At 40.5% G+C, this 26,570-nt stretch overlaps 1 protein-coding gene and 1 long non-coding RNA gene across 4 annotated transcripts in view; one reads left to right on the plus strand and one right to left on the minus strand.

The window, feature by feature from the left end:
• Positions 1–714: 714 nt before the first annotated feature.
• Positions 715–16,928, minus strand: LOC110080646 (uncharacterized). Its single transcript, XR_013545021.1, has 2 exons — positions 16,432–16,928; positions 715–5,090 (listed from the first exon to the last, which is right to left on the minus strand). It is a non-coding gene; the product is annotated as an uncharacterized LOC110080646 (long non-coding RNA).
• A 40-nt stretch (positions 16,929–16,968) lies between these two features.
• Positions 16,969–26,570, plus strand: part of USP49 (ubiquitin specific peptidase 49) — a 56,480-nt gene continuing 46,878 nt past the window's right edge. The window contains exons 1-2 of one of the 3 annotated variants that reach the window (XM_072997363.2): positions 16,969–17,159; positions 19,818–19,920. The gene's annotated coding sequence lies outside the window, so the exon portion shown is untranslated. Of the gene's footprint in view, positions 19,921–26,570 lie in introns of all 3 variants that reach the window. The other 2 variants (XM_072997362.2, XM_072997364.2) reach the window with 2 other exon arrangements.

Below are 26,570 nucleotides of genomic sequence, written 5' to 3' on the forward strand. Positions count from 1 at the left end.
GAAACACAGATAACAGTTGGTGGTATATAGTGATGCATATTAATGATCAAGGGGTTGTTGTTGCTGCCTTAACACTGACATGCTTACACAAAAATTGATAGTGAAGGCAAAGAGTGATTTTAGAATAATGTTCTGCTCTAGCTGTTACAGTGTGAAGAATTAAATCGACAGGTTGAGCATTTTGTGCCTAGCACACTGTTAATCCAGATACGTTTTGATGAGAATGGGATATTCTTTGTTAAATGAAGAAAGAGGAGAGACCACGGCATATATGGAACAGAGAAGAACTCCAGAATAGTTTGGCAACGGTTGCACTCCTTTTTAATCTAGCAATGGCAATATTTCCCCTCCCTTCACCTTAACTGAGGAAATGTATTGGTAGCAACTGCTTTTAATTCCCACCTTTGTATGGATTCTTGACTGAATTTAAAATGTGAGCATTCAGTAACCTTATTGTGTATGAGACCACAGCACTTTAATTTATAAGACTGGGGAGGGTATACTTCTAAAGAAACAGAAGGAAAGATGTTCTCTTTTTACTTCGAACAAGTTTTGTAAAATTAAATAGGGATTTTTAACAATTCACTTGCATTACATTTTATGTAAAGGTTCGCCATCGAATATGCAGGCAGAACCTGCATATACAAGAGTAGTGGATGCTGCATAAATTAGTATTAATTGTAATAACTGCATTTTATCTGTTATTTTAATGTGTTTTAACCTATGTAAGCCGCCCTGAGTAGACATTGTCTAGAGGGGCGGGGTAAAAATCGAATAAATAAAATAAAAAATAAAATAATAAATATACAGTAAACACAGCTGTCATCCTCCAAAAAGGGAATGAATAGTAATTTTTGGATGATATATATTCTGAATTTTAAATTTGTCCTGAAAACCTTGTTGTAGGTGGGGATTTTTTTGTCTAAACCAATACCATCCTTAATTACATCTGATCAATTAATGCCTAGCCCCAAATATTAATATGATGAAACTACAGTAAAGTTACATCATATGATTATAAAACTTAGGATCAGTATTATTCATTGGCTTTTTTAAAAAAAACCTGTCGGAGCTATTAATTACATAGAATTTTTATTGGCAGGCAATCATTCCTTAAGCCTTCCTATGTAAACATTAAGACACTTAGAAAACCTCTTCAGTATTTTCAGCCCTGTCCATTGGCGATGAGCCCAGAAATAATCTGACAAGATGATTCATGACTTGTACACAAAATTGTATTGCAAGTAAGTAATTTTAACAAACTAATAACCAAATTGAATCTGATCCATGAACTGCATTTGATTTTAATATGTTTTTACTCCTGTGATAGGTGATTAACAGCATTGGGTAAGGGCTGAAGTCTCAGGCATTTGGCTCATTAATATTTAGCTTTTAAAGGAGTCACGATAAGCCTCTGTTCCAAAGGTGTTTACATGGAAATGATACAAAGCCTCAGTGAGAGAGTCATGAATAAGTAGTAACAGCATTTTATTTATTTTTATTTCACTTTTTATGCCAGCTTTCACCTAATGCAGCAACCTAAGACAGCTCACAAGTTATTAAAATAAAAACAATTAAAAATCTAGTAATTTATACTGCATCAGCTGGATGATACCAGCCAGTGACCAGGATATTTAATTTAAATTAACTGAAAGTATCCCACCCCCATGCCAGTTTCTGGTTCCAAGGCTCCAAAGGGCTCCTTTTTGCCCTGGAAAAGTCTTTTATAGCCAAAATTGTGGCCAATTTGCCACCTAACCCCTTCCCCAGGCTAATATCATTTGGTGGCTTCCCAATCTTTGTTTTTCCCCCACTTTAAAAGATTGTAGTTCTTCTGAGATTCAGTTCTGAGGCATTAAGAGCTTTAGGTTAAAATATTCCCACCCTGCTGATAAGTCTGTTGTGCAAGTGTTTGCTAGAGCCACATTCATCACAGCCTTGTGTGACAAAGCTGAGTTATTGTTTGGCAAAAAATAAATCAACTATATTAATTGGTCTAAAATGCTCATTAACCAATTCTTAAAAGTTTGTGTATCACATTTCCTGATACTACTGAATTCTCTTCTCTGGATTCTTCAAATGGGTTTCTGCTATTGATGTTCCTTCCCTTCTGTATAGCCAACCTTTCATTCTTCCATCTGTCTAGCTTTCTCTGACCCTCCTGTTTTCATACTGTTTCATTCTCTGCCTTTCATGTTCTCTTCAATAATCTCTTAACTGCATTATTTTTCCAGAACTCTAGAAAGAAACTTTCTAACTTTCTATCTGTAATATAGTATGATAATATGGGCTTCAAGAACTTTCTCCTCAACCTCCAGGTTCCTCCTCAGATTACACACCTTTTCTGAGGCCCTTGACGAAGCTTTCATACTTAAACCCAAGATGAAAGAAAGCCTGACAGCTTACATATATATCTGGATTCAATACGTATTTACTGTATATTAGTTCAAAATACATTGTTATCTTTCAAGACAAAAACCTAGTTTATGAAGTCACATGTTTAACCAGTGATATATAAAATATAATGAACCCAAGCAGTGGTTGCAGGCATTTGAAATAATAGCAACTGTAAACTTGCAATTTTAGAAATAAATTGGACATCCAGTCATTTGAAAGTGGAGGGGAGCATTATACTTTTTAAAATGGGCCATATAAAAAAATAGAAGAACAATCCCTACATCACATGTTAGGGCATTCCACAAGGAGGGATGATGATATCACACAGGAGAATATTTCTTGTGCCCACCACAAGAGACCCAGTGGGGGGGAAACAAAAATTGGAAGCGAGAATCAATTTCCCTCTTTTTCAAGGACAATTTTTCTGTTCTCTGTCTTGGTCTCTGTGCATCACAGGCATAGATCCCCACCTGTACAAAGTCACTATTTAGAACTTTCTAGATAAGATTTTTGGTTGATATCACCACCCTCCTGTCTACAGCACCTGTGCTGAAAGGCTGTCTTTCAGTTGTGCTTCAGGTGATGCAGTGGGAACACCCGCCAGGACACCTTCAAAAGAGTTGGAATTTGTGGTTTTTCTTTCTATTTTTCACTCTAACAATATAGTTCATCTTTACAGTGGGGTCTTGACTTGAGAACTTAATCCGTATTGGAAGGCGGTTCTCAAGTCAAAAAGTCTGTAAGTCAAGTCTCCATTGACCTACAGTGCATTGAAAACCGATTAATCCCGTAACAGGCCGTTTTTGTTCCATTTTGGTTTTTTTCTGGTCTGTAAGTCAAATCTCAGTCTGCAAGTCAAACCTAAATTTTGTGGCCAGAGAAGTCTGTAACTCAAAAAGTCTGTAAGTCAAGCCGTCTGTAAGTCAAGGGTCCACTGTATTAACTTTTTCCTATTTTTGTTGCAATTTAGGACCGCGCACCACTAATTCTCAAATTCTCTGATTCTATCTCTGGCCCAAATATGGTAAATAGGAAAGCCAATTAGATTTGCATACACCTGGGAGGCAGGAAAGTTTTAAGGGTCGGATCATACTTCTGCACTATTAAAGAGCAGGCCGGGTAGGTGGGGCTTGTCAGCCATGGAAGGCAGCCCATCTAGGAGAAGGAAAACTCCGATTTCAAACCTCTGCTGCCTTGTGGCTATATTCACTGATGGAAAAGGCTTCAGGCGTTAACCTAGAGGCAAAATCCGGAGCTGGAATACCGAAGGCAGTTTGTGTCGTTCTGTCAACTCCTGCAATGTTGCTGGAACCAGTTGTATTAGCTCTTGCCTTTCCATTGGAGCATTTCAGCAACGTGGAGAGGGGGGATCTGCTGCCTGGGTAACAGCCTATCCTCCATTACTTTACCCAGGCTTCATGCTCTGGAAAGGACACTCCTCGATTCAGAGAATGTTACCATAGTCTCTCGAGACTGAAGGATGCCTATGCTATATCACCCTTAATAAACCTCAATTTTCCCTATGGACTCAAGGCCATTCTTTAAGTACAGTTCTACCTGTAAAGGTAAAACTCCCCTCATAGACAAAATAGGTGTTTCATTCACCCTGGCAAAGAACAGAACGCTCAACCTGCCAAGTCTGTCAGTCTTTCTATAGTCAGATTCAATGCAATGCCGGTGCCTCGCTGAAATCCTTTCATTGCCACTCCACACTAAGAAATGACCTTCTGCAGATCTCCGGGACTTTTCCAGGTGCTTCTCACATTGACCTCTGCACCATCCACTGTAGCCCCTTCAGCTTCAACAGTGACCTTCACAGCATTGTTGCTTAGGAAAGATATTTAAAAGGTTAAACACTCCAAACCAGTCACTGTTGAAGTGTTCTGCTTATATACCACCCCACAGCACTTAAAGCACTCTCTGGACAGTTTACAATTTTAGTTATGCAGGCTACACATTGGCACCAACCCCCAGCAAGCTGGGTACTCAGTTTACTGACCTCAGAAGGATAGAATGCTGAGTCAACCTTGAGCTGGCTACCTGAACCCGGGTCATAAGCAGTCTTCACTGCAGTGTAACTACTGCAGCATGAGGTTCCTGTCAACACTACAATTGTGCAAAACTTCTCTGTCCAAGCACTGTAACCCAGTATTAGAGAGTGATTGTGTCTGGCCACGCTTGGATGGCCTCCTTCTCCCTGGTACTAGCCATTAACATTCTGTGGTACTCCAACTTTAGCACTAATCCACATTCCAGTTTAGAAAAAGCCTCCCCCCTCCCATGGCTTCAAAATTAACTGGAAATTTCATATCACTGCATCAGCCAAATAGATTACACCGTATGTGAGCTGGGTATCTCTGATAGATCTTATGGCCTAAGCAAACAAGGCCCCAAGTTAATTCAGACTTTAGAAATAATTGAAAACTTCAAATTGGACTTAAAAATAACTGATATCTCATGTTGCTGGAATAAAATGTTATCTGTTCTGCTTGTCTGGCTCTACAAACATCTGTGTAACTGCATTTTGCAACAGATGTTTTATATATCTGACTTGCTGAAAATTCTGTTGCCATCTTAAGATTTTCTTTGAATCTCAATTCCCACAGTGAGAACAGTACAGTGCCACTTCCTGCAATACGGTTCACCACTTTATAGTTCCTCCTTTGGCTTCATGATACACACACGGACCAGTTCTAAAATGTGAGAAAAGCAAATGAACAAAGTCATTATATGACACATAGACACATAAATACACACACACACATTCTAAAAATCTCACATTGCCCTTTAAAAGCACACCTCCTAAGGTACAGGGATATTCATTTATGCTTTCTTAAACTAGTTTGTAAATAAAAACAGACTCTATTTCCTAAAAAGAACAATAGTTGATGAAAGTGATGTTATTCCCAGATAAGTACTGTAACTCAACAGGCAAGGCTCAACTCCTCTCTTGCCTCTTCTTCCCAAAAGTCTTGCATTTTGAGGAAACATAACCTTAAGAGATTGAGATTGCCATTCAGGTTTGGCATGGAGTTGGTCAGAAAATGGCCAGCTCCCTTAAATCTGTAACTAACAAAATGATTCACAAAATGTGGCTTTCCTCATTGTGGGATTTCTTGCATTCTAGGATAGAAAAGGACTTCGTGTTGTATTCTCAGAACCTCTGTCACTGAAACTGAAACACATGAAATGCCCAAGGTATGGAAACTGGCAAAATGTCCCTGACCTCAAAAGTAGGCAGCGAAGAATCTGGAGAGGACAGACTTCTATTAACCTTGAACTTTCTTTAAAGAAATTCTGATGGGAAATCTGACAAGTCTGACCAGTTATGCAAAGCTTTACTTATATTTCATAAGGAAGCCTGATTTCATTTTAATTCCAGTATACATATCAAGCAAACATTTAAGCTTAAGCAGAAAATCATGTTATCTAGCTCTATATTGTATAGATACTCTGAGATGCCTACTGTCAAGAGTGGGCTGGGTTTGAAGCAGTAATTAAGATGCAGCTTCTTAAAGGTGTTTTCTGTTTTGTTACAAAGCTTATTGTCTCCATCTGACCTCCAGGGTAAAGAAGGGATAACTGAAAGCAGTTGTGCCTAGCACTGGAGAATTAAAAAGAACAAAAGATAGCTATTTCAACTTTACTTGGCAAGGCAGAACCTGCCCACCTACTGAGCTTCAGAGACTTATGCGACTACAGTTAAAAGTAAAACATTTCGATTTGAAAAAATTCTATCAGGAAGGTAGTAGAGCAAACTAAGGCAGAACTCAAGTTAAAGCTGGTAAATCAGCAGTGAAAACCAATGGGTTATGAATAAAGCTTTGTGAATTCAGGAGCATGAGCCTGGTAGGGATATAGAACAAGTCTTTCTAGCAGGAATCTTTTGTTAAAACGGAGAAGAGTAGAGAAACAAATGGCATGGCATTTGAACCAACAAGCAAAATGAGAATATAACCCACTATTGCTAAAGATAAACAAGGCAAGGGAGAAGGGAGGGAAGGCAGTCTGAAATGTTTGCAGAGCAACATTCAAAAGGCATTTCCCTCCAACCTCGTGTATTACACAAGCTTTCTGATACGTGATCCTTTTGTTAGAGAAAGCAGCGTATGAAGCAGTCTGTAAATTCACTACAGCAGCAATGGAGAACCAGACTGTCTGGCTGAAATGCAACCAGATGTTTAAAGCGATCAACTCTCCTATCCCAATTAAATTAAGAATACTCTCCCAGCCTTGCATTTATTTATTTATTTATTTTTAATAACGTGGGAGGAATGCTTGCATTACATCTCTAGTCGCTGAAATCAGGACTAAATTGTGCTTCCAGTTCTTACATGGGATAAATGACTAAAACAAATCTTTCAGTTCCACAAAGAACTAGCACTCCTCAGACATTCTCCCACCTCCCTGCCTAATTTTTCAGCAGTTGCCGTGGTAACCGAGAGAAAGAGGCAGGACGAAATCTGAGGCCAGCGACATTAACCCCGCCTTCAATTTTCCAGCCAAAAGTCGTAGTATGAGTTGGTGGTGAACCCATTCCCTGTCAATCCTTATCAGTTGGGTAGCAAAGAAAAACGTCTCCTGCTCTAAGTCCTTCCGTGGTTGCCTAGATATCAAGAAAGGGCAGAAGTTTTGATTTTGCAAAAATTTAAGAGTTAAATCCCATAGCCCTCTATTAGTGTCAATTCGGTCTAAAATTGAACTGATTTTCCATTCTTATCTTTTAACGCAAAGTATTAAGTTTCCATCACAGAGGTTTGAAACAGAACAAAGTTACTTATTGGCATAGCCAGAAAGACATGGTTTTGTAAAACAGACAGTGCCTTACTCTATCTTGATCTTGTTCTGTCTATATATAGGTCCCAGCCAGAAGCTCCTTCAGCACCTTTTCACCATAGTCCGTATAAATTTTAGCAATTCATTTGCTCTTCTTAAAAGAGTTTGGACCTCAGCAAATTATGAGGTGCTTCTCTTCCTAAATTGAATGGGAAAATCAAACCTACAGAGAAGCATATGCTGTTTCCCCTTTTAAACAGATATTTCTGTAGTAAGAAAAGAGGTAAAAGACGCTGTAGTAAGAAAAAAAGGTAAAAGAAGGTGTCTTAAGGGTTACACTTAGATATCTGGACATTGTGTAAAATTTTGTGAACATGTCAAGACAACTTGACAATAAAGTTGGATGGTTTATTTTTTTTCCGGCAGGGTGGTGGAGGTGCCCCAACAATGCATTGATTTGCTAATGCCCTGACTTCATCAGTGTGATGGCCTTCCTTTCGGAATATTGATTTACGCTCTCCTGGCCACCCAGCCTCCCGGAACGTTCCATCTTGGTACTTCTGGCCTTTGTATTCACTGGGGACACTTTGTAGATTTCTATGAGTTTGTTCAGAGCAGCTCCTCCCAGGGATAAAGTAGAGATCGTCTCTATTTGAGGATCAACAATCCTCTTACCCAATATGTCTAACAGATGCCATAGACAATTTAGGGTATTTATGTGCATATGGGTGTGTGTGTATATGGGTATGGGTGTGTATATATGTATACACACATATACATACACACATACTATATATCACTCCTTTGTCCCCATTCATTCATTAAAAACTTTAGACAATGCAGACCCAGCATTAAGTCGCTCTTCCTAAAGAAATCTTGTTTCTTCCATTCTTTGACTTCCTGCTTCAAATTGTCTGCCTCAGTATAAAGCTAAAGCACTTTGATAACATGTGAAGTACTACAAAGATCAATTGTAAATGCACAGAATATGCAAACTTTGGGCCACTGCAGAACTCCTCAACTACAGATGCAGAAGAAGATTAAACTGAAAGGTTTTATGGAGGAAGCCAGGAGGAAATCGATCACACAACAAAACAAGGCATGCTTATAGTCATAGATGACTGGAACACAAAGGTATGAAACAAAGTGGGGGAAAAAAGGTTGTTGGAAAATTTGTTTAGGGGTCAGAAATGAAGCAGGAGAACAGCTCGTAGAGTTCTGTGAAGCTGCAAATATGTGCTTCAAGCAACCAAACATATGACTGTACACATGAGTACCACCAGATGGCCAATACAGAAATCAAATATATCAAGGGTCCCCAACCCCTGGTCCGTGGCCTTGCCAGGACTCGGCTGTGGAGGCAAGTCTCCTGCCCCCTGCATACGCAGATGCATGCATGTACGGCCCCTCCCACATATGCACAGCCCCTCCCATGCATGCATGGCCCCTCCTACAGCCCTTCCCCCCCACACACAGCCCCTCCCATGGAACCTCCCACTCATGGATGGACACGCACACAGCCCCTTCCACGCACGCACGGATGCCCTCCTGCTAAACCAGTCCGTGGAGGCAAGAATGTTGGGGACCACTGAAATAGATTACCTCATTGGAACCAGGAGATGGAGAAGCTGTATTCTCTCTGCCAAAACAAGACTAAGAGCAGATCATGAACTGCTAATATCCAACATCAAAGTAAAGCAGAAAATAACGCTAAAATAATTGTAGTACCAAAATATGTTAAACAATATTTCCGATGAATTTAAAGTCTGCAGATTTGCATTACTAAACTCAACTGACTGTGAATTAGAAGAGCTGTGGACTGAGATCACAGATAATATTTAGGAGGAATGTGAAGAAAATTTCTGTGATAAAAATAAAAACCTAGATAATGATGGAAGAAACACAAAAAAATTGTTAAGGACAAGCAAAAGATGTAAGAAGTAGGGTCAGAATCCTGAATGCAGCTTTTTAGCAAGTGACACATGGAGACATTATACTGTAACTATTATAATGGCCAGTGGAAACCAACAGAAGAAAATAACAAATGGGGAAAAAGAAGTACGTAGTCAAATCTCATGGAGACTGCTCTCTAGTTTCTTCAAGGAGGATAATAGTGTCATTACTATGTGCCATTATTGTAATATATTGAAACTTGTTAAAAATTGAGGTGAAAAATTTAAAGTGTCTATATTTGAAACAACGTTTTAAAATGGCTGAGATTAGAAATAACCCTTGAGGTATTGTTCTGAGGTCATCCTTGGTTGTTAACTATGTTACCTTCTTGTCTTAATTTATTTTATTGACTAACTGAAAGGACCAAAACCAGTGGACAATGTATGCTCTTTATTCAGGGTGCATTGTATTCCTAGATGCTTTCAAATTCTGGTAAAATTTATTTCAGAGGTAAGAAGTCAGGGAGATTCAGAAGATCAGCTGAAAAGGAACTCTTAAAAGATGAGCAAGCATCAAAATGTATCATTGGAAACCAAGACCAAGATTATCTATACAGTGGTATACTATGTAAAGATGTGAAAGCTGGACAGCGAAAAAACCCAATTGGGGGGGGGGAATGAAATGTGGTGTTGGAGGAGGCCTTTACAGCCAGCAGAATTTCCCACAGAAGCAAACAAACAAAAATGACAGAATTCAGGCTACCTTGAGCACATTATGATAAAACAAAGATTCACTAAAAAAGAAGACAACAATGCTAGCAAAGTTAAAGGGGAAAAGAGGAAAACCAAATAAAATACAGATTGACTCAGTAACGGAAATTTGAGTTTGCAAGAGCAGGGCTGTTACCTTTTGGAAGTCATTCATAAGATTACTGTAGTTGGAAGCAATTTGAAAGCACATAACGACAACAAGAAATCAGAATTTAGGCAAGCAAGTATTACTCAGTAATTCTGTTTGTAAAAATAATTTATATGTTACCAAACTACATCATTTTTATTATGTAATTAATTTACATATACATAGAATTTACATATACATTCAGATCACAGACTAATGAAATCTAGTTTTTCCTCAATTATTTTAAATCCTTATACCTGTATTTTTACACAGAGGGATTAGATATTGCTGTTATAGCTGTTGTGGTCAGTACTGAGCTGAACTACAACCTTCTTTTTATATAACAGTAGTTTTATAACTAGCTGTTGAACTCTATGTCCTTTACCTCAACTATTTGAATCTGGACTGCTTCTGTCTGTCTTCTGTCAAACTATTTTTTTTCCAGCAGAGGGACCCAGGGTGACATAAAAGCAATTCTAACGAATTTATTAAAAGAACTAACAATACAATACATGACAATATTTTAAAAAGTTAATCATATTAAATTACTGAATAATATCACTTTATAATTTTAAAACATTTTAAAATATAAAGGAGAAAATATCTAATAAAATCCCTTGTTTAGCAGTGATTTTCTTTTTCAAGACTTTTCTATATCAAAGGTCTTTGCCTGCTGGCAGAAGGATAACAGCGAGGAGGCTGATGCGGTCTACCATAGAAGGGAGTTCTACAGCTTGAGAGCATCCACTGAAAATATCCTCTCTTGTGTGCCTGTAAGAGCAGGAGAACTGAAATAAAAGCCTCTCTACAAAATCTCAAAACCTGAGGAGGACCATATGGGGAAATACAGTTTCTCAAATCGCCAATGATCTATTGTTTAGGGCTTTATAAGTCAAGACTGACTTTATAAATCAGTTGTGCCTGGAAATGGACTGGGAATCAGTGAAGTTGTTGTAACATAAAATTTTTATTCTTCCTGTAAACAGCTCCTGTCAGGAAACACTTTACAAAGGCAACTCCATAAAGAACACATTACAGTAATCCAAACACTAGGCAACTAAAACATGTGTCACTGCAGCCAGATCAGACATCTGAAAAAACATGCATAACTGGTGTGCTACGTTAGTTTGAACTGTGTGGGCTCCTGGCTGATGCTGAGATCTGGGGGATCAGGATGAATCCAGCACCATACCCAAATTGCAAACCTAAGTGTAAGTGTGTCCAATACTGTCAAATCCCTGTTCCCTGATCTCCCTCTCAACTGATCAGGAACAGATGTCTGAATTAAGCTTCAGTTTCTTTGCCCTCAATCAGTCTATTACTGACACTAGGTGCTGGTTTAAAATGTGGTCAGTCATATTAAAAGTTACTGAGCAGTCCTAGAGAACCATCCAGCTCCTCATACTAATTGTCCATCAAGGCAACCAAAGCTCCCACATCTCCTAACAAGGCCCAAAGCCACAAATTTTATAAATTCAGAGAGGTATTTTCAGATTTCAGGTAGATCTTTGCAAAGGTAACTATTTTTCTTTGTTTCTTTGATGTTCTGCATCACAAGTTTGCTCACTTTTCTAATTCCTGTTTCTCTTTGACAAAACTAATGCAAACCTATCTTTTACTCTGGATTAACTTTTAAATTGACCAACCACACATTATTTTTTTAAAATACGTAGAACACAAGATTATTGAGAAACATCAGCCCACAACTTTATATAAATTATTTAAAAATACAGCATGGTATTACAAAATATGATGTAGAAATATGGATAGGGTTATAGGTCCTATTCAGTTATTAAAGATGTGTGGTATCTACATACACTGAAGGGAGCACACCAGTCCCACCTCTTCAGCTGTTGCATTCAACATGGAAATATGACTGTATAAAGACTGAATGTCTTCTCTCTTCACATAGTGTCAGAAGGAGGGAGAGAGAGCCATAACCTTGACCAGGGGGCGAATTGATACCCATGCCCCTGGTTGACCGCCCCTTTGACAGGATCGCCTTGGACACTGTGGGGGGGCATATGTATGTGTTAGTAATCACCAAGTATGCCACCAGATACTCTGAGGCCATAGATAAGGTACTGGCCAGGGAACTGGTGGGGGTGTTTTCAAAGATGGGGTTTCCCTGGGAGGTACTGACCGACCAGAGGACAAATTTTTTGAGCACCACCTTCAAACAAATGTGGGAACTGCCGAGGGTGAAGCCCATGAGAACATCAATTTACCACCCCCAGGCAAATGGCCTGGTAGAAAGATTCAACCGAACCTTACAGGGGATGTTTTAAAAATTAATTCAAGAGAAACCTAGGCAGTGGCACACCTTCCTAGCTCCCCTGATTTTCGCCATTAGGAAGGTCCCACAACTGTCCACGGGGTTTTCCCCCTTTGAACTGCTATATGGAAAAACCCCACAAGGTGTCCTAGACCTCTTAAGAGAGAAATGGGAGGAAGGGACTGACCATTCTAAGCTGGTGCTGAGATAAATCATAGACCTGAGGGAAAACTTGCAAACTGCTTGGAAGTTGGCCAAAGAAGCATTAGGCAAATTCCAGGGCTACCAGAAGGAGAGATATGACCACAGGGTGAAACCCCGGGAATTCCAACCCGGTCAAAAGGTGTTAGTTCTGCTACCCACTGAATCAGCAAGGCTGTTCGGTAAATGGCAAGAGCCATATGAGATAACACAAAAGTTAAGTGACGTAGACTACGAGGTGAAAATGGAGGATAAGAAAAAGAAATTGCAAGTTTTACATGTGAATTTATTCAAATTATGGATTGATAGAGAAGCCTTGTTTGGAGGTTGTGAAAATGTAGAACTGGGGCCAGAAGCCGCTTTAACCGGGGAGGAAACTAGCCCTCTAGTGTTAGTAGACTCGAGGGTACGACAACAAAAGCTAAACCAAGTGTGGAATTTGGAGAAGGAATTTCCTGATGTGTTTTCGACAAAACCAGGATGTTCTTCCGGGGTTGAACACTGTATAGAAACCCTCCCTGGATAGTGGTGAGATCAACAGGAAGAACCTGGCCAAGACAACTAGCTAGCGTGATAGAGAAGGAGGTAGAAGAGATGCTGAAACTAGGGGTCATTGAACCATTGAAGGGACCCTGGTACAGTTATCCAAACCTGATGGGTCCTTAAGGTTTTGTATAGATTGGAAGGTCAATATGGTCTCTAAATTTGATGTATATCCGATGCTAAAGGTGGGAGACCTCCTAGACAAGCTAGGGGGCGTCAGATACCTTTCATCCATAGACCTGATGAAAGGCTACTGGCAGATACCTTTAAGAGAACAGGATAAGGAAAAAACAGCTTTTTCCATGCCCATTGGGCTTTTCCAATTCTCACAAATAACTTTCGGGCTGCATGGGGCAGCCGCAACATTCCAGCGCCTCATGGATGTCTTAAAACCGGTGCAGGATTGTGCGGCAGCCTATATTGATTACATCATCATATATAGCACTTCCTGGGAGGAACATCTTACCCACCTACGTAGGGTATTAACAGAGTTGAGAAGAGCTGGTCTGATAGCCAACCCCAAGAAATGCAAAATAGCCCTGGCCAAGGTGGAATATTTAGGATTCAAGGTGGGTAATGGGGAGATAACAACCCCAGGAAGAAAAAGTGACAAAAATAACCCAATGGTACCAACCACACACCAAGAGAGAGGTGCAACAATTCCTGGGGCTAGTGGGGTACTATCGACAATTCATACCCCAATTCTCCACCCTGGCCACTCCTTTGACGGACCTGACTAAGAAGTGGGCACCCCGGTGGGTTCAGTGGGAAAAATCTCAAGAAAGGGCTTTCCAAACTCCTAAATCTATTTTGTGTGAACTTCCGACCAGGTTTACCCCCAATTTCAATCTCCCCTTTGTCCTGTTTACTGATGCATTGGATTGTGGTCTGGGAACAGTGTTGTTTCAGGTACACAATGGAGTAGAGTATCCAGTCTTATATCTGAGTTACAAATTGACCCCTTGAGAGAGAAAATATGCAGTGATTGAAAGAGAGCCCCTAGCTATAAAATGGGCTACTCATGTTCTCAAGTATTATTTGTTGGGGGGGCCCTTTACCCTGGTGACAGACCATCCCCCTTACAGTGGATAGCCTAGATGAAAGACACTAACCCCCATCTCACTCGTTCGTATCTTTACCAACCCTTTACCCTCACCATACAATACAGAAATGGGGAAGAACATGCTAACGTAGACTTATTTTTCTTGGCAGGGTCCATGGGCGAAGAGTGAGGTGGAGTGGACGGCCCTCTTGGATGGGTGTGTGTGGAAGAAGGAGAGAGAGACCCCTCTCTCGGGAATGCCGTCCCTCCCACCGACTGCTGAGAAAGAGAGCCAGACCCCACCAGTTTCCCCACTCCAGAAGATGAGACCTCCCGGACAGGACCCAGGGAATTTGGAGGGAGATTTGAAGACTCATGATTACAGAACCCGGGATTATCTTGGTGGGCACGGGAGAAAAAAGGCGGGAGATAGTGGAGGCGGGGTTATGGGATATAAAAAGGGGGGAAGGAGAGTTACCAGGAGGCTGGGAGTGGATCTGCGTAGAACATCCATGGACAGGGAAGACAGAGAAACTGCGTGTCCCGAAGGAGGAAGCTGATGCCCAGAGGAGGTGTGAGTTAAACCCCAAACCCTCATACTGGGGTGAACGAGAGACTAAGGAGTGGAGGAGGAAGTTGAGAGAGGAAAGAGAGAGAGTGGAAAGAGAACGGAGGGAGAGGTTAGAATGGAGAATTTGGGAGAACCAACAGAGAGCGTTCCTGGAGACAGGGGAATCCCCCAGGGAGTGGGACTGTGTGGATATTCGAGAAGACATTATCCCCCTACTGGAAGGAGAGGGATTATACTGAACTCTGATACTCCACCGGAGTGGCCCGGACCCTGGAATGGCCAGGGTAAGAACCCTTTCAAAGTTGACCACTGGAACCCCCCTTCAGATAATGTGGAGATTACCCAGGTATAGTAACCTTCTATCTTCACACAATCATGTTTCTGTGATCAGCAGAAGAATGGAATGGGTGGGCCTAGCACATTCAAAGAACATGATATATCTTCTTGAAAACAGAGTAAAATTTATGTTAAAAGTAACAAGGATCTGTAAAATTTAATGCCCTGATCTGTATTCTGTGAAACAATTGTTTATCTGCAGAAAGTAAAGCAAGTTAGAACTGCTGAATAGCTCAGTGGCTTAGGTAGAGAAAGGCTGGGAATTTGATTCACCACTGCACCTCCTTGACAGAGGCTGGACTTGATGATCCATATGGTCCCTTCCAGCTCTGTAATTCTAAGATGATGATGATGATTCTTAACATTGGTCCATAAGAAAAATGCCAAAGCAGTTAAGACATACAGTATTTGTATTAGCCTTGATTAGTATGCCAAGAAAAACTGTCACAATGTACTGTACTAAGTAATCCTGTGATTTTAGGCTAGATGTTAAGCAAAGTTTAGATGTGCAGTGTTCATGTTAGAGTCACAGATGCAAGCTGGGATTTGATGGCAGATTAGGAAGGGCTCCATATTTTTTTGCCATTGGACTGTGAGTCACAACGTGCTAGGTGAGCTGCTGGAGCCATTATTTTTTCCACTGTAGTCTGTGAACTAATGAGAACTGTGATCTGATAGTATATTTAGGGAGTATCCATAGAATAATTATGAGGCTCAGTGAGTCAGATCCAGGGTATTTACTTACTAGCAGCATAACAAAGCACTGGATAAATTATATTGACACATAGCGTAACCAGAACTCTTAGACTATACAAAACAAACAACCCCACGCACAATAAAACAGTAGTACACACAAGATAATTTTTTTTAAAAAAATTAAAATCAGCGTCGGCATTTTAAAAGTAAAATTTTAAGCAAATAGAAATATCAAGGCAATTACGAGATGGCGACAAGGCGTTTATTGCGCAACGGCCGTTTCATTCATGAAATTTCCCTCCAGACAGTAAAGCTTCTACTATTCTCGGAACACTTGTCCCTTTTTTTTTCTGCCCAGAGGAAGCGGCATCTCGATGTTATATTTATCTCGGAAGTTTTTGTAAGTAGCGGCCCTCTGAAGAGAGCAGCAATTTCGAGACTACCGCAAAGGAATCAGTTGGGGAAGCAAAAACAAAAAAAAACAAAAAACAAAAAACAAAAAAACAACAACACTCCAGCCAAACCGTAGACTCGCAAACAAGAGAAGCCTTTCTGACACGGAAGTTACCCATTCCTGGCACGATACGGCCATTGGCAGGTCATAATAATACAGTAATTCCCTCAGGGTAGCGCGCGCGTTATGTACACGTGTGTTGACATAATAGGCCGTCTGAACCTGCCCTGGTCTCGGGACGCCTTCGGCGAAAAGCCTCTCCCTCGCCCTCCCGGCCCACAAACCCTTCATCAGCCACGTCCCTCCCTCTAAAAGGCTTCTGCGGCCGCTCCGTCCAAAAGCGACCGTACCTTGGCTTCCACTCTCCTCAGCAAGGCCCTCCACGAGCCTCTGGAGAAGGGAAACAGGGGGACTCTGAAGGAAATGGGGCGCTGCGACTTTAAGAGTCTCTTTGTCTCTGAAACATCCTTATTTACCCTCCTGTGGTTCAACCAAACTTAAACTCCCCTTTTCCCTGCTCCCCACCCCCAGCTTCACAAAGCTTCGGATATCATAAACTCCGGGACGGAGTTGACGTATTCCCCAGTTCCTAAGAAACGCTTTTGGTTTGGAGCAAGACGCTGGGATTTGCCAAGCTCCGCAAATGCCGTAAACTAGTAGCTAAATAGAGAGCGAATGTGAACGTTTATTTTAGTTACGCTGCTAGAGCAAGCTGTTTTAGAGACTCCTTTGATTCTAGATAAAGAACCCACATCATTTGACGCGTCATTAGCGTAAATCAGGGAGAGATTCCCGCTCTTTCCCAATACGTAAATGACGTTAAGAAGAAAAGAACCGTCCCAGAAAACTCTTGGGAACCCACCTTGCGCAGATAGCGTAAACAGCACCGTTGGATAGCGAGTAGTCGTAAGGCATCCCTCGCTAGGGGTGGAAAAGAAAGGATGTGTGGCGTGCGGTTCAACCAAAGACAGTGCGGGGCGGAGCGAAGTTGCCAGCCAATGGCGTGCTGGGGGGGCGTGTCAGGCACCGGTTGGGGTGTCTCGCGCTTGGTGACAGCTCGCGCGTGCTGATGATGGCGGTAAATAAAGGGACCGGGGGGAGGAGGGGGCTTTACCCCCTTGGGGCTTAAACCGTACATGAGGGTAATTAAGAGTCCCATTTCTTGGACAGAGAGGGGTCCTCACATAGCCCGGGGAGGCTGAAGGCAAAGGGGGGGCTTGACCCCCGAATTGGGGTGGGAGGGTTGACGGGGCTCCACCCCTTTGGGGCTCAAAATCCAAATGGAGAGTGGGGGTGGGTGGGAGTTGTAGTGATTTGAGTCCTACCTTTTGATTTGGAGGGAATTCTGTCTGCCCGTCTGGCCTGAGGGGAAGAGGTCTTGACCCCCTCAAGAGTAGGAGGCTTGAAGAATAATCTTCTCCAGCCTCACGCTGAGCGTAGTGGAAGGCGACTCGCACTGGAGTGGAGGGGAGCAGATGCCTCTCTCTCTGGTCGGGGGAAGGGTCGTCGGAACCCTTGCACTGCGTGAGCGCAGGAAAGGGCACCGAAACCACATCGAGTGGAAGGCAGAAAAGATAGTTATGACAGGATCTGCCGCCTGTGGCATCAGCCAGCAAAGGCTGAAGGCAGACACCACTTGGAGAAACAGACGGGGGGGCTTCGTCTGCAGTCTAAAAGCTGGGAGTACAGGGAAGTGTTAGTTGAACGACCGAATCTGAGGGCTCAGACATAAACAAAGGGGGGTGGGCACTGAACTGGGACCATATTAGAAATTAAAATTGTGCAACCCTGGAGGGAGGCAGTGGAAAGAGATCTTGTCTCGCTCTGCACTTTGGTAGCTAGGAAAGGAGGGGGGCCTTAATAAAAAGCAGCGGAGACTTAGGAGTAACTCCGAGTTATCCAGACAATCAGTGGTTCTAAAGAGGAATACGTACTAGGCTGTTGGGCATGCTAGCATGGGATATGTATATATGAATTAAGAAAGTGAGGGAGGTCATAAGTCAGTGAATGTTATTGTTACTAAACTGCATACTGTTCTTTGTTTGCTTGGAGTAAGATGCTTAGGTGGTTCATTTCATGTGCTGTGGTTTTAACTTATTTTTTGAGATACTGTACTGTGGTTTGCATCCTTATTATCACTGAATACATTAGTATAAGATTAGTTTTATAAGCGGCGTTGCACCAAAATTCTTTTCAACTTGTTGCTCTTATTAGTGTGTCTACATTGCGCAGCTGTGCTGGACAAGTTATTCCAGAGATGAAACCATACACTACAACTACTATCTCTCTGAAGTTAATGCAGATGATACAGGATAGATCTAGCTTTTCCAATAACTAACTTGTAAATGTTGTTTGTCATACCGTAACCATACTGCTGAAGTCAGTATTTTTTGTATGACCTTCACATTTTATCAAAAAAATAGGAAATTATGAAGAAAATGATTTTGATGTAGTGCTGCTAATTTAGTGGTTTGTATTGTTTTATAATTTAGTTGAATAAATTACCTCAAGAAAGTTACTATGTGATTTGAAACACATTTTTGTCAAATGATTCATCCTATGTGAAAACAGATGAAGCTTCTTCTCTGATATGTTGATCAGTTGTTTTGCTGGATAAGTATGATCTTGTAGTGAACACATCTTGTGAGCTGCTGTTGCAGTTACCTGCATCTGTTAAGTTTTCACTGTTGAGGTTTTTCTTGTTTCAGAATATGTTGAGTCTTTGATCTTTATAGAAGAGGAAGTAAAGCACTATCATTTAAAGTTTTCACATTTCCCCCTCCACAACTGATGGAATAATGAGACTATTCTTAATTTGAATGTCAGGCATTTCTGGTTCTTTCCCCCCTACAATTTGAAAATCCTGCTGCTTTTCTTTAGTCACATAAAATAAATTTTAGTGTGAGGAAACAGAAGTATTTTGTCTGTGTAAAACAAATTTGTGTGAAACTGCCAGAGAGTTTTAAGAAGTCAGAATGCACATTATATACAGATAATTAATAGGGAAAAGGCAGGCAGAAAAGAAGACGTGAGCTGGATTGACTCCATAAAGGAACCATGGCCTTAAATTTAGAAAAGCTGTTACCAATAGGACATTTTGGAGGTCACATTGATAAGGTCACCATAAAGCAAAGGTGACTTGATGACATGTAACAAGAACAACAAATTAACTGGATTGAGTACATGCTACATCAGATGGGCTGTGTAATATCTATTAAATCTCCCCCTTTCCAAATTAATTTAAAAAAATAAAAGTGAAGTGGAAGTAGGAAATTTTCACTCCATCTTTTGTGGAATGATACCAGCAAAATGGTACTAGTTGTTTATTAGATTTGACTAAGTTCTTACAGGAAAAATCATGGTGCAAAGTCGATTTGTTTTTATCTGTAAAAAAATTACAACAAACTTCAGGAATACAGCATACTTGAGGATCTTACATAACTTAACTTACACAGAGTAATTTTAAAAGAAATATATTTTATTCTGTTAAATATTATTTAGTGTTGTTCTGGATAATATTTATACAGATTCAATGTACTGCATTTCAGTTTGGTTTTGCAGCTTCACAAAAGCATGTGTGCTATTTTAAAAAACCTAGAATTGAACGACCAGATATGTCCTAGAGTATTTTGGAAGAAAAACTTCATACAGCAAAGGCAAAAAGAAAGAACTGAGTGGTGTCGTTGGGAAAAAGCAATAAAGGCTACATTTTTATATGCCTTATGTTTCCCCATAGGGTATCCAGTTTGGTGTAGTGGATAGAGTGACTGACTAGGACTCTGGACGCCAGGGTTCAAATCCCCACTTGGCCATGGAAATTCACTGGGATATTGGAACTGGTAAAAACACTCCTTAAATATCTCACTTATCTTGAAAGTATGCTTATAAGTCGGTTTCAATTTGACAGCATGAAACTATGTTTCCTCTACATTATTCTGTCATTGTTTAATGTGTGGCATTGTTATGGGAAATTTGAACAGATGTCTTCAGTATCTGAATATGTGGAGAATTTAGGGAGAAATCACAAATTAGAATGAAAATATTTTTTCATATCAGGCAAAAACAAAACAAAAAGAGAGAAAAAAAAGAGAAAAGCACCTTAAAGACTGTTATATTTTAATATGAACTTTTGTGAACAAGTCCACTTCTTCAGACATGAGAATGGGATTGCATGGCAAATACTTATACATGGCCCTGAAACAAAGAGATTGATTGTTTCCTGGGCACAAGTAGTTGATGATGTGGCATTTGACACCTGGCAGTGACTATTCAGACTCCTCTTGATATTCATTTCCCCATCCAGGAAGCATTTTCAGTAAACAGTGACAATGATTGGTAAATTAAATAATCCCAGGCTGTAGATAACAGAGGGACAACATCCATAATGAGTATCATAATCTCTGATTAGATTTGTGAGGTAGCATTGGGTAATTAGTAAGGAAATATACAGTGGTGCCCCGCAGTACGACAAAACCGCAGTATGACGACTTTTTTGCAATCGCTATAGTGATCGCAAAACAATGGTTCCTATTGGGGAAATCCGCTTTACGATGATTAGGTCCTTGCTTCGCGAACCGTTTGTTCGATTCCAGCTCCGCAAAATGGCTTCCCTTCACAAAATGGCTGGCTTCCCTTCGCAAAATGGGTGTTTTCCGGACAAGCTTCGCAGGACAGGGGTTTTAAACAGCTGATCGGCGGTTTTCTATGGGCGATCTTCACTGGATGACAAGGTATTTCCCTGTTGGAACACATTAACCAGTTTTCAATGCATTCCAATGGGGATTTTCCCGCATGACGACGATTTCACTGTACAGCAATTTTCCTGGAACGGATTATCGGCGTCATGCGGGGCACCACCGTAGTTGGGAATTACAGCAGATGGGACATTTGGTAATGTCCTAAGAATCCTTAGCTTATATTGAGTCCATTGAGATGTCTTATATTGAGTCCCTAGAGTTGCCATTCTGAGGAAGAACAAGAATCCAGAAAGAGACAGCTGAGATAAAAAATATATGTCTAGAACCCATGTCAGTGGACTTAATATAAGCTGATGATTCTTAGGACATTATCGGATATAAAATGTTGGTAATTTCTCAATATAGCCAAGACTCAGTGTACAATAGCATGCTAGTACAGACTAACACAGCTACCTCTTCTAAAACTACAGTATTTTTAAATGTTTCTTTGGCTTCCATTTTTAATACATTAAAGTCTAAAGAGAACACCTCATTATCTTCCACTGAGCAAATATCATCACTTTTAAGGTTGCCTGCATGATCAGGAATCTCAATTATTTGAGCTCTACATGGTAATTAAAATTATGCTTAATGTATTTCATTAATGCCTAGACTGACACACTGGTAAACATCCATAAAGAGAGTGTTATAGAGATAGACTAAAAACAGTGAAAGGATCTTTCCCTATATTTTTCTCTTTAAAAACATTGATGATGAAGACCTAGAAAGGCCTTTGTTAATGGGACTGGATGCTTTTATCCCTTCCCCAAGTACAGTTTTCTTGAACCAGATTCCTTCACTTACTCCTTGGATTGCCCACTAATATGAGTTCATTCGTATGTAGGTTTGTATTTGACAAAGGTGCAGTTACCAAATGAGGCATACCTTGTAGTAGATGTAGCAGAGTCTCTTCAGGCAATTTTGGTACACAAATGCCATTCCACGTGTATGCTGTTTTAAGGTATTTGTCAACTTTGGCACATTTGATGATTTGATTCTATGGAAGTTTTTAAAAAATGTAAACATGAAGCAAAATTGTCACATGTCTTTAAAAGAAGGTACCCCTAAACATTCCTAATTCCAGCTATTAATTGGTGTGCATAAAGAAAAAAACATGGCTCTAGTTGCTGAATAGAAATAACAGTTGCAATGTAGAGTTAAAGTAGGAGCTAATATGTAGCATTAAATTTCCAGCCTCTGGATATGAATCTAAGTGGGTACAGAGAAGAAGAAATATCTGTCTCATTTTGTTTATGTACTTTTTAAAAAATTGTATGTGCTATTTGCATTCAGCTTAATGGTCAGTGGTGTTTGTGTTTAGATGTTGCAGTAAGTCTGGCTTCCTTGTTGAAGAAACTTGCTATTGCACACTGCCCAATCACTCCTACCTGCAATGGAGTGATTGAACAGACTATGAAAAAAACTACATAATGATGTCTGAACCCCTCAAAAGATAGCATGGTGACCTGTTTATCCCCGATGATCTCAACAGAGAACCCTTGGTTTTTAATAGAATTCTGATATGTTCAGACAGCATGATTTAAAAAAAAGCAAAGGTAAAGTTCTGTAACTCATTTAGGCTTTTCCACTGCAAGTGAGAGTTGTGAGCTAGTGTGCACTGTCATGCTATCTAAATCCACAATAAAATACAATTATTATAAATCCATACACAATCCTTAACTGGCTCTCTCAGTCTGCTGGCTCATTCATCATGCATATTAGTTCACTTTGTTTATGAACTCTAAACAAGTATTTCTTTGGAACCCAAGGTTCATACATAAGGTGCAGGGGGAGTATGTTCCTTGCAAATGGAACACAATTTCTTCAAAGCAACTGACATAAAGAAGATAAATTCAGGTAATCCACGATAGTAACAGTCTGGAAAGGATAGGCTTACAGACCCCACATATACCAGATACCTGTAGTAAACAGAAGCTGGGAGTAGAAGCAGTTAATGCCATACTTTTTAAGAATGAATGACACAGAAACCTTTACCAGGTGGAGTCATATCAGTCTTCTCCAACTCTCTCACAATAAGACCATTTCCATCAATGTTTTGTGGGCTTCTAGTAATAATTATTATAAAACAAACTGCTTAAAACAGAATTACGTGGTAATTACTTTTAATTATGTTAATTTGTGTGTTCCCCATTTTTCGGGTGGTTGATAAAAATTGTGAACAGGCTACTTCTGTGTTGCATGAGTTGGGTCTGTATAAGAACTGGTAAATGATGAAGCAGTTGTGCCTCACACAATCTGGTCCTAATTACAAAACTAGTTAGCAGTGACTTGGATAATATTTTCAGTGGATGTAGTTAATATGTAGGCTGTGTAAGTCCTTGTATCTAAATAAATAACTGAAACAGAACCCTTTAGCAGATGTGCTTCCTATATGTATTGTATTGTTAACCATAGAACTATTCTGAAGTAGAGGAAAAGAAAATAATAAATAGGTTGCTTCAGCTTTCTGTATGCGATAGGAATTTGTTGTTGTTGTAGATCATATGCAATTAAGGATAATCCTTCATTTGATAATCCCTCACTTAGAATGTCTTTAATGTTTCCGCCAACTATTGTCTTTCCTTTTAATCAGTTGTGCAATACATATTTCCACAAAATCATGGAAATAATGGCCCCTCGTCTTCTGCAAACCAGTAGTGTACATCTGCTTATGTTCACTGGATTCAGCATGAATTATAGAATACTAAAGAACCAATGAGTCTCAACATGAGCTGAAAGCAGAATCTGGAGTGTGGTGGTTATAATAGAAACTATGGCTGATGCACAGAACTTCCTGACTTAGTGTGAGTGAGGATGTGTAAGCAGGTTCGGGATTATTCTTATTCTGTTCCTCATCTGGCAACACAAATGATGACTCAGAATTATTAAATAAAAAAGTTTTATTATGAACACAACTATTGGTTTCTTCCTTACTAAACACTAATGAATTCTGTAAAGATAACTGGGGAGGAGAACTCTCCTAAAACCATAATAAAGATTTATCATTATTCAGATCTTTTAGTAGTATATTTTTGCTTCCTTCTCTTCCTCTGTCGGTGCCCTCCAGAATCCGTTGCGTACCACACACAGCGTTCCGCAGCACAGATGACGAGCCCAATCTCCCTCTCTCGCAGCTTATTTCATCATCATGGGATCAACTGGGTGTACCATCCGCCCGCGTCCCCAGCCCCTGGGGTACACTAAGACAGTCCATTCTTCTGGACTCAAACCGGGAATAATAGGTCTCACTTTCTCTCGTGTGGTTAACCCTTCGTCTTCTAACTCGCTTGCTGCAGCTCTCTTCATAGGTATAGAGAAGACTTGGGCTTCAGCATCACTTCCCTCAGTTAATTCTTTAGTCACAATTATTTTTTCTGTCTCTCTTGACAGTATCCCTTCTTCAGTAGTTAGAATGATGTTCACACTTTCCCTGTCATCTCTCCTTACTCTCCTTTTCTTCACTTTTGTTGCCTCTCTCCTCTCTAACCGTCCTAACTGCTCTTTTTCCTCCGCGCACTCCCCTTCGCCTCGAGCCCCTTTCCATTTCACTGCGCGAGTTCCACTTTCTTCACTGGCGCGTGTCTGTTTCCTGCTCTGTTTCTTGCTCATACACTATCTCTCTTGTTGGTTCTATCTCCTGTCCTATGGTAGATGCTTGAGGGGACGGCTCACTCTTGGTTTCTTTCTCTGTCTCCTCCTCACACGTCCCCTCCCTTGAATGGGCCGTCCTCTTGACAACTATACTTTCTTCTATATCCTGTCGAGAAAAATAATCTGCGTTAATATGGTTCTTCCCTTTCCTATAATGAACCTGGAATGCAAAAGTTTGTAGGGTTAAATACCACCTAGTCAATCTTGCGTTAGAATCTTTCATACGGTTTAACCATTGCAAAGGGGCATGATCTGTCATTAAAATAAAAGTTTCTCCCAATAAATAATATTTGAATGTCTGAATTGCCCACTTTACAGCTAAAGCTTCTTTCTCAATTGTAGCATAACGCCTCTCTCTCTCACTTAGGTAAAGGTAAAGGTTCCCTTTGACAATTTTTGTTCAGTCGTATTTGACTCTAGGGGGCGGTGCTCATCCCCGTTTCCAAGGCGTAGAGCCAGCGTTTGTCCGTTGACAGTTTCTGTGATCACGTGGCTCGCGTGACTAGAGACGGAACACTGTTACCTTCCCACTGAGGTGGTACCTATTTATCTACTCACATTTACATGCTTTCGAACTGCTAGGTTGGCAGGAACTGGGACAAGCGATGGGAGCTCACTCCGTTGCGTGGATTTGATCTTATGATTGCTTGGTCTTCTGACCCTGCAGCACAGGCTTCTGTGGTTTAGCCCGCAGCGCCATCACGTCCCACGTCCCACCACTTAACTTTTTACTAATGTACATAATAGGATATTCTTTCTGATCCTTCATTTGAGACAGAACTGCTCCAGTTCCTCTATCCGAAGCATCTGTTTGAACTATGAATGGTAACTGGAAATCTGGTGCATACCGATGAGGTAATTCGCTTAATAAACTTTTAATTTTCTCAAAAGCTTTTTGTTCTAAACTACCCCATCTAATCCACTTGATATTCCTTTTTTTCGTTAAATCTGTTAAAGGCGCCTTTATCTCCGAGTAATTAGGAATAAATTGCCTGTAATACCCAGCTAACCCTAAAAATTGTTGGACTTCCTTCTTATTTCTTGGAGTTGTCCATTTCACTATTTTATCTACTTTTTCGGGTATAGGGTGGATCTTCCCATCTTCTATCAAGAATCCCAAGAATTTTATTCCTTGTCTAGCAATTTTACACTTAGAGGGGCTAACTTTCAAATTTGCCTTTCTTAATTCTTCCAGTACTCTTTTTAAATGTTTTTCATGTTCATCAAACCTTTTACTATAAATCAATATGTCGTCTATATAAGCAGTGGCAAATTCTTTTACTGGTTCTAACACTTGGTCCATCATCCTCTGAAAGCCCCATGCAATCCGAAAGGCATTTTTAAGAAATGATAAAGGCCTTTTGGAGTGACAAAAGCTGTTTTTTCCTTATTTTCTTCCCTTAACGGAATTGTCGTGTAAGTGGTTTTGTAAGCCTTCACGTCTCCATGTATGCATCTGAACTTCAGTTCTTCCCCACTTACAACCCCCTTCAAATCTCTGACCAAAGTTTTCCCGCTTCCTGAGTCAATCAAAGCAAGCTTAGGCTGCCCATTAACAAGGGCGGTTATTTCCCATTCTTTTTTAAAGCTCCTTTTTCCCCTCAGTCACCTGGCTCCATTGTTTAACCCAAGAGCAGTCGACTCCGGGACAATTTTTCCTTTGATGTCCTTCGGCTCCGCAGCGGAAGCAGGAGCCTTTAAGCTCCCTCTGCTCTCTCCAATTGGGGTATGCCTCCATGATCTTATGTCTCTGCCCTCCAATCTTGGGACCCTTGGCTTTCACTTCTCTCCCTTGCATTCCTTGCTTTTGAGACAACGACGAACTGTTTTCCGACGCCATCTTGTCTCTCTGCTTCGACCTCTCATTACTAGCCCAGCTACTCTTGCGCGACACTTCTTCTGTGATGCAAAAATCCTCCACCAATCAGATAGCTGCTTCCAAATCACATGGGTGGTTCCTCTGTAGCCAGGATTTCATATTTGCATTTAAGATAGTAATTAACTGTTCCATTACAAGTTCATATAGTATCTGTTCTTTACTCTTTTCTTCAGGTCTAATCCACCTTAATAAATTAGCTTTCATTCTTTGCACTAGCGTTCGG

This window comes from Pogona vitticeps, chromosome 4 (assembly GCF_051106095.1).
Source record: "Pogona vitticeps strain Pit_001003342236 chromosome 4, PviZW2.1, whole genome shotgun sequence".
Lineage (NCBI taxonomy): Eukaryota > Metazoa > Chordata > Lepidosauria > Squamata > Agamidae > Pogona > Pogona vitticeps.